This window comes from Hordeum vulgare, chromosome 5H (genome assembly GCF_904849725.1).
Source record: "Hordeum vulgare subsp. vulgare chromosome 5H, MorexV3_pseudomolecules_assembly, whole genome shotgun sequence".
Taxonomy (NCBI): Eukaryota; Viridiplantae; Streptophyta; class Magnoliopsida; order Poales; family Poaceae; genus Hordeum; species Hordeum vulgare.
The window spans coordinates 257,168,428-257,179,259 of record NC_058522.1 but is presented as its reverse complement, the minus strand read 5'-3'; positions in this window follow the sequence as shown (position 1 = coordinate 257,179,259).

Genomic DNA, 10,832 nt, shown 5'->3' with positions numbered 1-10,832 from the left:
ACCTACCATGGCTTTTTCAAAGTCATTCCGGGATATATTGCCATGCAACTACCACCATGACATGTGCCACCACGTCTACATTGCCATTGCATGATCGTAAGATAGCTAGCACGATGTTTCCATTGATGTCTATGCCATGCTAGATCATTGTCACGGTACACTACCGAAGGCATTCCATATAGAGTCATCATTACTCTAAGTTTTGAGTTGAAAGTGTGATGATCATCATTAATGGAGCATTGTCCCGTGTGAGGAAATGAAAGAGGCCAAAGAAGCCCACCAAAATAAAAAAAAGAGGCCAAAGAGCCCACCAAATAAAAAAATGAGAGAAAAAGAGAGAAGGGACAATGCTACCACTTTTTCCACACTTGTGCATATTAAGCATCATGACTGAGAGTCTCTCGTTTTGTCACCACCATATAGCTAGTGGGAAATTTTCATTATATAACTTGGCTTGTATATTCCAATGATAGGCTTCCTCAAAATTTCCTAAGGTCTTCGTGAGCAAGCAAGTTGGATGCACACCCACTAGTTTTCTTTAAGATCTTTCACATACTCGTAGCTCTAGTGCATCATTTGTATGGCAATCCCTACTCATTCACATTGATATATATTGATGAGCATCTCCACAGCTCATTGATATGCCTAGTTAATGTGACTATCTTCTCCTTTTTTTATCTTTCAACCTCCACCACACTCCACGCCATCTATAGTGCTATAATGATGGCTCACACTCATGTATTACGTAAGAGTTGAAAAGGTTTGAGAAAGTAAAGGTGTGAAACAATTACTTGGCCAATACCGGGGTTGTGCATGATTTAAATTCGTTGTGCAATGATGATAGAGCATAGCCAGACTATATGCTTTTGTAGGGATAACTTTCTTTTGGACTTGTTATTTTGGAAGTTCATGATTACCTTGCTAGTTTGCTTGAATTATTATTGTTTCCACGTCAATAGCAAACTATTGTTTTGAATCTAATGGATCTGAACATTCACGTCACATAAGAGGAATTACAAAGGACACCTATGCTAGGTAGCATGAAAGCATCAAAAATTCATTCTTTATCACTTCCCTACTCGAGGACGAGCATGAGTTAAGCTTGGGGATGCTTGATACATCTCAAACGTATCTATAATTTTTGATGGTTTCATGTTGTTATCTTGTCATCTTTGGATGTTTTATGTACCTTTTATATCTTTTTTGGGACTAACTTATTAATTCAGTGCCGAGTGCTAGTTCCTGTTTTTTCTGTGTTTTTGACTCTTTTCAGATCTGATTTTGGAACGGAGTCCAAACGGAATAAAAACCCCGAAATGATTTTTTTCCCGAACGGAAGAAGATCAGGGGCCTCTAGGCCAAGCCAGGTGGGCTCCAGGGAGCCTACAAGCTCTCACTCCGCCACCATGGGGAGGCGGTGGTGTCATGGCTTGTGGCCTCCCTGGCCGCCCCCCTGACCTAGATCCTTGGCCTATATATTCCCAAATATTCAGCAAAAAATCAGGGGAGCCTCAAAAATACTTTTCCACCGCTGCAAGCTTCCGTTTCTGCGAGATCTCATCTGGAGACCCTTCCCGGCGCCCTGCCGGAGGGGACTTTGGAGTTGGAGGGCTTCTTCATCATCATCATCGCCCCTCCAATGACTCGTGAGTAGTTCACTTCAGACCTATGGGTCCGTAGTTAGTAGCTAGATGGCTTCTTCTCCCTCTTGGATCTTCAATACAAAGTTCTCCATGATCTTCATGGAGATCTATCCGATGTAATCTTCTTTGACGGTGTGTTTGTCAAGATTCGATGAATTGTGGATTTGTGATTATATTATCTATGATATATATTTGAGTCTTTGCTGATTTCTTATAAGCACGATTTTATATCCTTGTAAGTCTCTCTGAGTCTTGGGTTTTGTTTGGCCAACTAGATCTACGATTCTTGCAATGGGAGAAGTGCTTGGTTTTGGGTTCTACCATGTGGTGACCTTTCCCAGTGACAGTAGGGGCAGCAAGGCACACATCAAGTAGTTTCCATCAAGGGTAAAAAGATGGAGTTTTTATCATCTATTTGAGATTATCCCTCTACATTATGTCATCTTGCTTAAGGCGATACTCAGTTCTTATGGACTTAATACACTAGATGCATGCTGGATAGCGGTCGACGTGTGGAGTAATTGTAGTAGATGCAGAAAGTATCGGTCTACTTGTTTTGGACGTGATGCCTATAGATATAATCATTGCATAGATATCGTCACGACTTTGCGCGGTTCTATCAATTGCTCGACAGTAATTTGTTCACCCACCGTCTACTTGCTTTCATGAGAGAAGCCACTAGTAAACACTACCCCCCGGGTCTATTCACATCCATCGTTTACACCTCCGCCTTTACTTTGCTTTGTTACTTTGTTTCTTTGAGTTCTCACTTGGCAAACAATCTATAAGGGATTGACAACCCCTTCATAGCGTTGGGAGCAAGTTTTTGTGTTTGTGCAGGATCTTGAGATACTCCTCCACTGGATTGATACCTTGGTTCTCAAACTGAGGGAAATACTTACCACCGCTACGCTACATCACCCTTTCCGCTTCGAGGGAACACCAACGCAAGGCTCCAAGGCCACGGGGGAAATCCTTTGCATACTTGCCCAGGAAGTCCCTTAAGGCGTAGCCGCAGCAGAAGTATCAAGCCAAGTATTCTCCCGTCGACGTGCCTATTTCTGGCACCATTGGAAGGTCTTTTGTTGCAGTAGCACACGTCCCCGCAGTTCTCTCGATACACGTCTCGGCAATAAGCAGAGAGGATGTGTACCCGGATAACAACAGGGAGGCACTGACTAAATTCCGCATCGGATCCGGAGCATAGGATACGGGAAAACGAACCCAATCTACACATACTCAGGCTGTCCATGGATAGCGTTGGACAATTCGAAAGGATGGCGGTTATAAATATGCAAAGACATGCATATTTGTAGATGTCGCCCTTTCGAACGGGAGACACATATTGGTCACGCATACTCATGATTGAAGAAACCTATAGCTAGCAAGTTTCATCGGCACGAAGACCGGAACAGAGCAAATTAAGGGCGTAGGAGGAGAAATCATTTGTGCTCACCAACAAACGCAGGGGCGGCGCTCGTCCAACGCACGTGGAGGTCGTCGAACAACTGCACATTGAAATTCACACGATCAACACAAATATGATGTTTTTATAATTAACATAACTATGTGACCTAACTCATAATTACGGTGGTGTCGGGTGTCGATGGCGTCGATGGTTGGTGGTGTCGGGTATCGGTGGCGTCGGATGTTGAGGGTTAGTTGTGTCGGTGGTCGGGGGTCAGTGTCGTCGGGAGTCGAGGGTCACTAGCGTCGGGGGTTGGGGTCTTTTGGTCAACAAGAGGTCGAAGACGTGTCGGGGCTCGAGGGCTGGGGGTCAGTGGCGTCGGGGGTCAGGGATCGAGGGTGAGTGGCGTCGGGGTTCGGGGGTCGAGGGTCAGTGGCGTCGGGAGTCAAGGGTCAGTGGCGTCGGACGTCGGGGGTCGGGGGTTGAGTGTCAGTCGCGTATGGAGTTGAGGGTCAATGGCGTCGGGTGTCGGGGGTTAGTGAAGTCGGGGGTCGGGAGTCGGGTGTCGAGGGTCGGGGTTCAGCGATGTCGGGCGTCGGGGGTAAAGAGTCGGGTGTTAGTGGCGTCAAAGGTAGGGGGTCGAGGGTCGGGCGTTGGTGGCGTCGGGCATCGGGGGTCGGGGGTCGGGGGCCGGGGGTCGGGTTCCTCTTCTTTCTTCTTCTCCTCTCTCCTCTTTTTCTTCTTCTTCTTCTTCTTGATCATCTTATTATTATTATTATTCGTCTTTTTTCTCCTCCTCCTCCACCTCCTCCTCTTCTTCTTCTTCTTCTTTCTTTTATCTTTCTCCTCCTCTCCTCTTTCTTCTTCTTCTTCTTTTTTCTTCTAGTTTATTATTCTCTTATTTTCTTCTAAGTTTTTATCTATCTATTTTTTTCTTTTCTATTTACTTTTTCTACCTAATAAACTAACTATCCAATTTAACATAAAAACAGGAAAAAAAACTAAACCTAGCACTAAACTACATATTCTTATTCTACTTTTCTAGTTTTTCTTTTTATTATTCGGACATTCTAGCAAAAAAGAAGAAGAAAAAACAGGAATAAAAACAAAACAAAATAAGAAAAACACTAACCGGAGGGGAGGGCGCCGGTGTCGCCGGCACCGGGGAGGTGTGGCTGGGGCGGCGACCGGGAGGGAGTTGGGAGGGGGCAGCGGACGGGAGGGTGGTGGGAGGGAGGGTGGCCGGGAGGGAGGTGGGATGGCGACGGCGGCCGGGAGGGAGCTGGGAGGGGGGCGGCGGCCGGGAGGGAGCTGGGAGGGGGCGGCGGTGGCCGGGAGGGAGGTGGGAGGCGGTCGGGAGGGAGGTGGGATGGGGGGGGCGGCCCGGAGGGAGGTGGGAGGCGGGCGGCGACCGGGAGGGAGGTGGGAGGGGGGGCGGTCGGGAGGGAGGTGGGAGGGGGGCGGCGGTCGGGAGGGAGGTGGGAGGGGGGCGGCGGGCGGGAGGGCGGTGGCGCGGGTGGCTGGGGAGGGGAGCTACGGCAACGGCGGGTGGGCAGACGACGACGCGCGCAAGAGAGAGAGGGGTAGGCGGGCAGGGTATGGGTGGGGGGAGCCGTTAGGGGAGGAGCCCGAGCCGTTAGGGCCATGTCCCCTTTGCCGTCTGCAAAGGGAGGGTGGTGGACAACAAAGGGGCGGGGTGGGTGGGGGTGGGGTTTCGGCTGTTGGGGGGGGGGCTTCCCCGTCTGCCCACCCTTTGTCGTCCACATAGGGCTCCTTTGCCGTCCGCCAGCAGACGACAAAGAGGTGGCCGACGGCAAATAAAACCTTTGCCATCAGCCACCTCTTTGTCGTTAGCACTGTGCCAGCTGACGGCAAAGAGTACCTTTGCCATGCGTCAGCAGACGGCAAAGGCAAGGAAGACGGCAAAATTCTCAATTCCAGTAGTGAACATATGTCTCCAAGTAGTCCATATCCGCGGACCCGGTTATTCGAATAGATCGTAACCCTGCAGGGGTGTACTTCTCCACACATGCTCTCGCCACATGTCGCCATGTGCACGTTATGCACCTCGGCAACCTTCAAGCGGAAGCCCAGCGAGGGAGTCGGCCACGACTGTTAACCATGCTAATACCTAGTCCAGGTTTATCGCCTATTTGAGAGTGAACCCGCACGGAAGTCCGGCCGGGATTTCCGCTACGGCCCCAAACGATGTGTGTAGGGTTCCGAAGCCCACAATCCAGGTGCCACTTGGTACACCGTGCCACTGCTTACCGCATCGTAGCCCACCTCTAAGGTCAGCACCATGAACGGCCTCCACCATGACTATAAACACCAGAAAGTACTTGCAACTCCTAAACCAAGTACTAGGCGATTAATAAGTCCAGGGGGTCATATTTCAGGGCCCATCATCTGGTAGTAACTAGTCTTGGATTACATACACGGAACTCAGTTCCTAAGGACGGTTCCAATGAAACAACCCGCCATGTACTCCTACATAGCCTTTCATCGGTACCTTTACCAAATCAGGTTCCACATTTATTCTTTGTCACTAGAATACATTCATTCATTTCTGTTCATCAACCAGATGAAACAGACCTGACACAATTCTAGGCATAGTAGGCATAGCAGGGTAAGACACATCATGGCTCAAGCAACTACCAGGTATGGTAGGTTGCAAGGTTTGGCTATTTACTGTGACAATGACAGGTCATGCAAAGGAATAGGTTCAGCTACCGAAATAAAGCATTTGAATTATCTTATCCTAATGCAATAAGTGGGAGCAGGAGCAGGAACATGGGATTATATCGGGATGATCAAAAGGGTGCTTGCCTTGTTGCTCAGCAGATGGGTTAAAACCGCGAGTCGGATATTCGGACGTATCCAAAAGGGCAGAGCCTACCAAAATAATAACGACAATCAATATCATTCATATGCAATAATATGATGCATGATCATGGCATGAAATGAAATGTAGCATGAGCTAGTGTGGCTATCAAACCTATGCTTTCATACTGATTTGAATTCAAATTCCAATACTATTTAAAATGGGACATTTATTAAATTCCTTTAATTGATTTGACATGATGATGTTTCATAACTTTGTTTGTCATACATGAAAGTAACACCATCGTGTTCATTGAATTTTTCTAATCAATTTTCATATATTATTTGTCAAATTTGGAGTTATATTTAATTTTCTATGAATTTCCTAAGTTTTGCACTTATTCTGGAATTATTTAAATCACAGAAATAGAATTGTTGCGCCAGGCTGACGTCAGTGGGTCAACAGGGGCTGGTCAGGTCAAACCTGACCAGTAGGACCCACTGGTTAGTGGCTCAGGGGCTAATCTCGCGCTGACCAGAGGCTAAGTGGGGTTTTACCCACCCTCGGGCCCACTGTCAGTGGCTCTAGGGGTGGATTAGGCTCTAATGAGCTGTCCACGTTGACCCCCACCGGAGGGTGGTCGCCGGCGACCTTAGCCGTGGCGGAGGGCTCGTCGGAGATGCTCTGGTTCGCGTTATAGGGCTCGGATTCGGGATCTGAGAGCACTCGAATGAAGCCCAGGCTCGACCCCATCTAATAGGAGCATCGGGAGGGGCTGAGGGTGGCCGGAGGGCACCAGCAATGAGCCGTGGCGGCTGCCGGAGCTCGGGCCCGATAATCTCGGTGCTAGGGTGCAGGAAAAAGAGGGGGAAATGGGGAAACTCTCAGGAGCTCACTACGGTGACGACAAGAAGCTCAGACGGCTCGGGGAGGAAGCGTAGCCGGTGGATCTATGATGGCTTGCCGGCGGCCGGAGGTGGAAGACGACGTCGTTGGGGGAGATGCAGGGCTCGGGGGCTTGATTCCTTCGGCGTGGATGACGTGGTCGACGAGGCGGAGACGATGGAACACTCGGGGAGAGATGTTGTTGCCGGAGATGACGGCAACTTCGAGCTCGAGCTCGGCTCCAATGGCGGCCGAGAGGAGAGAGGGCAGGAGAGCGAACGGGGACGGGGTGGCACCTAGAATGGGTTGCGGGGGCTTATCCCTTCACGACCAGCGCGACGTGGCGGCCAGGCAGGCACTTAGGTGCCTGGCCGCGCCAGAGGAAGCGGCGGCCACCTCCTGCTGCCGACTCGCGCGGGGAAAACACTAGGGAGAAGCTGGGATGGGCCAAGGTGAGCGTCAGGTAAGACTTTTCCATTTTCTTTCTTTTCGGATTCCTGTTTTAACATCTCAGACATTTGTTTCATTTTATTTTTGGCTCCAGACTATTTCTAAAATAGTGAAAATAATGTTGGGGTGTTATTTGAATTATATCCAAGCCCATATAAAAGATTCAATATTTTATAATAACCAGAGATATTTAAAACCCCTTATTTGAATATTATCAGAGGCTTTTGTGTTTTAAATAAAATACCAAATGTATTTTAGAAATAAGTTCCACCCCTGAATTATTGTTTCCAATATTTGTCAAAAATGATGGACTTTTATGAAGGCCATTTTGGGTTCATTGATTTACCACAAGTATTGAATTGGTTTGAATATGGAAGTGCTAGGGTTTATCTTTGATTTCTATTTTCCTTTGTAATGCAAGTATAAAACATGAGCACATTCTTGCTAATCATCAAATGGTAGCTAGGGATGTGACAGAAACCCCCTTTATATAGCCCGCGCACTATCTAACAATTACAACTGTTTTTACACGGGAGCGGTTCAACCGGTTTTGAGGGCGGTAAAACCGGGTTGCATAATTTAGTGGTACAACCACCCAGCCACGACCAAACAACCGGACCAGAACATAAAGTTGGCCAATAGTTCTACCCACCACTGCTACTAGGCACGGCTAAGTCCCAAGCGGTACAACCTCGAGGAACACTAGTAGTACCGTCTATACTAATATAGAGGTACAACCGGGCCACCACCGCCCAACCACCGCAGCACAACAGAACTATGTCCAGTTGTGGACCAGTGTTGTCCAGTTCAACCGCCAGGGTGTGGGCGGTACAACTGCCCTAGGTAGCGGTACAACTGGTAAGTCAGGAAGGAGGGGCCTCTCTCTCAATGATGCGATGCAACGAGGTGCGTGCAAAAGAGTGTGATAGAGAATTGATTCACCCATAAACTTCCAATGTGGATTTCCTCTTAATAGTACGGGATCCCTATGACCAAAGAGATTAAACACATAGGGAAAATGTCTTCGGTCTTTTCCATTTGGAGGGAATACCTAACTATCTTCTATTTTTCATATGATACCTGCACAACTTGACACCTGGTTAGATAACATAGTGAGCTGTCATCATCACCAAAACACTTAAGGTAGGAGAATGCCCTTACAGGTAGGTATGGTGGTTGTTTTGAGGAAGTTATAAGAAGGCTTATATGTGATAGAGAATATCATGACAAGCGCTTTGGATGCACCCGTGAAGTTTGCACTTATCCTCGAGGTGAGAACGGGCAATGCACGATACCGAAGAGGCTAAAAAATATGAGGAGGTGGGTATGACCATGGTTTCAAATTAGTCATGAAGAACTCAATACTCATTGAAAAGTTTTATTAGTTTTATCACAAATCAAACCACTACTCGCATGCCCCGAGGGAGGAGGTTGGGAGGAGTTAACCATCGCTCTCCTCCGACCCGAAACAACACTAGTTTTTTAACAAGGAATAGAAATACTCACACATCCCCACCATGCCTTTTTAATATTCAGAAAAACAATAAATTCACACCTATTAATACCAATACTTATACTAATAAACAATGATGCACTCACATATATTTCATATTACCACATCAATATCATTAACCCACAATTTCTCTTTGTGCGCTACATGATGGTTTTGATTATCACTCATTGAATACCTATTATTTTTGGACTAGCCTTCTGACCCATGCAAATTATTGACAATATTTATTAACTCTAAAAAAATATGAGTGAATAATGATATTGCAATTAATTTTATAAAATCTATATGCCACCATGCTCAAAAATGTATAAGTCAAGTACTTGAGCAACTTCTAAGCTCAAAAGATATAAGTGAAGCACATAGAGTATTCTAGAAAATCACGATGAAGGTGTATCTCTATCAAATAGGTGTATCCAACAAATGATGATTGTGGCAAACTAAAAGTAAAATAAAACAGAAGCAAACGGTGCTCCAAGCAAAACTCATATCATGTGATGAATAAAAATGTAGCTCCATTTGACAAACCGATAAATTGAGACAAAAGAGAAGATTATATCGAGGGCATCCTTAAGATTAGACACTTGATTCTTCCTAGAATATTACCTTACGATGCCTCGGTCATCCCCAAGCTTAGGCTCTTGTCGCTCCTTATTCATTTGTCCATCGTGATACTACCAAAAACATGAAAACTTCAATCACACAAAACTCAAAAAAAAGTTCATGAGATCCATTAGTATAAGAAACATATAAAATACTTTAGGTACTGTTATAAATTGATTCATATTTCATTATTGCATAATAGGTACTATATTCTGACTTATCCATGGCTTATACCCCCGGATAAAATCCATAGCATCATCAAAACAGGCAAACTATGCACACAAAAATAGAATCTTACTAAAACAGAATAACCTATAATGATTTGTAAAGAACCTACACTTAAGCAACTCCAAAAATTATGAAAACTTAGGAAGACCTGAGGAATGCATAAATACTTTGTAGAACATTTATCTTAGAAAGGCGTTCTAGTAAAATCATAGAAATTCTGCACATGAGATCAAAGTTTTTGTTTTAGCACCGTATCAATTCTACTTATCATACAAGTCATACCAAAGGTTTTACTTGTCACAAACACTAATTTAAACATAAAAAACACTCATTACAGAGGCAATAATCATGTAATCACACCAAAACATAAGATAAAAAGCAAAAATTGAGATAACTATTGGGTGCCTCACAACAAGCGCTATTGTTTTATGCCCTTAGCTAGGCATAATGCATATGATCAAGTGTTGTCATCTTCGAAACTCAACCCATAAGTAGCCTTCATCATGGATTCATAAGGTGGTTTCATTATCTTTCTAGGGAAGTGTTACATCACTTTCTTTAATGGAAGTTGGAACCTTATGTTTCCCTCTTTCATATGAACAATTGCACCTATAATTCATAAGAAATGTCTTCAATTATTATTGGACAAGTAGGATTGCAATCAATATCAAGCACAATGAAATCCACATGCACACAATTCTTATTTGATACAATTAGAACATCATTAATTCTACCTAAGTGTTTCTTATTGGTAGAATCCAGAAATGCAAGTTTAGGGAACACTCTTGAAATATAGTGAGACCAAGCACATCACAAAGCGATTTAGGTATTGTTGAAGCACTACCACCAAGGTCACGCAAAGCATTGCCTTCATATTTATTTATATTTATTTTGATAGTAGGTTCCCACTCATCATGCAATATTCTAGGAATATAAACTTCAAGTTCAAGTTTCTCATCATAAGCTTTTATCATTGCTTCCGCTATATGATTAATGAAAGCCTTGTTTTGTTCATGAGAATTGGGTGAGATAATATCAGGATGTAACAAGGAAATATATTCTACTAAAGAGCAACTTTCATAATTAAAGTCCTTGTAATCCAATATCGTGGGAACATCACTAGTTAAATTTTTAACCTCTCCAAACCAACTTTTTAAGTTTTAGCATTCCAATCATCACCCTCCAAGCAAATGGGACACTCTCTAGATAGAGCTGACTCATCTCGAGTCCCTTTATCATTTTCATTCACAGAAGTAAATAAGGGTTCAATAGGATAAGTGT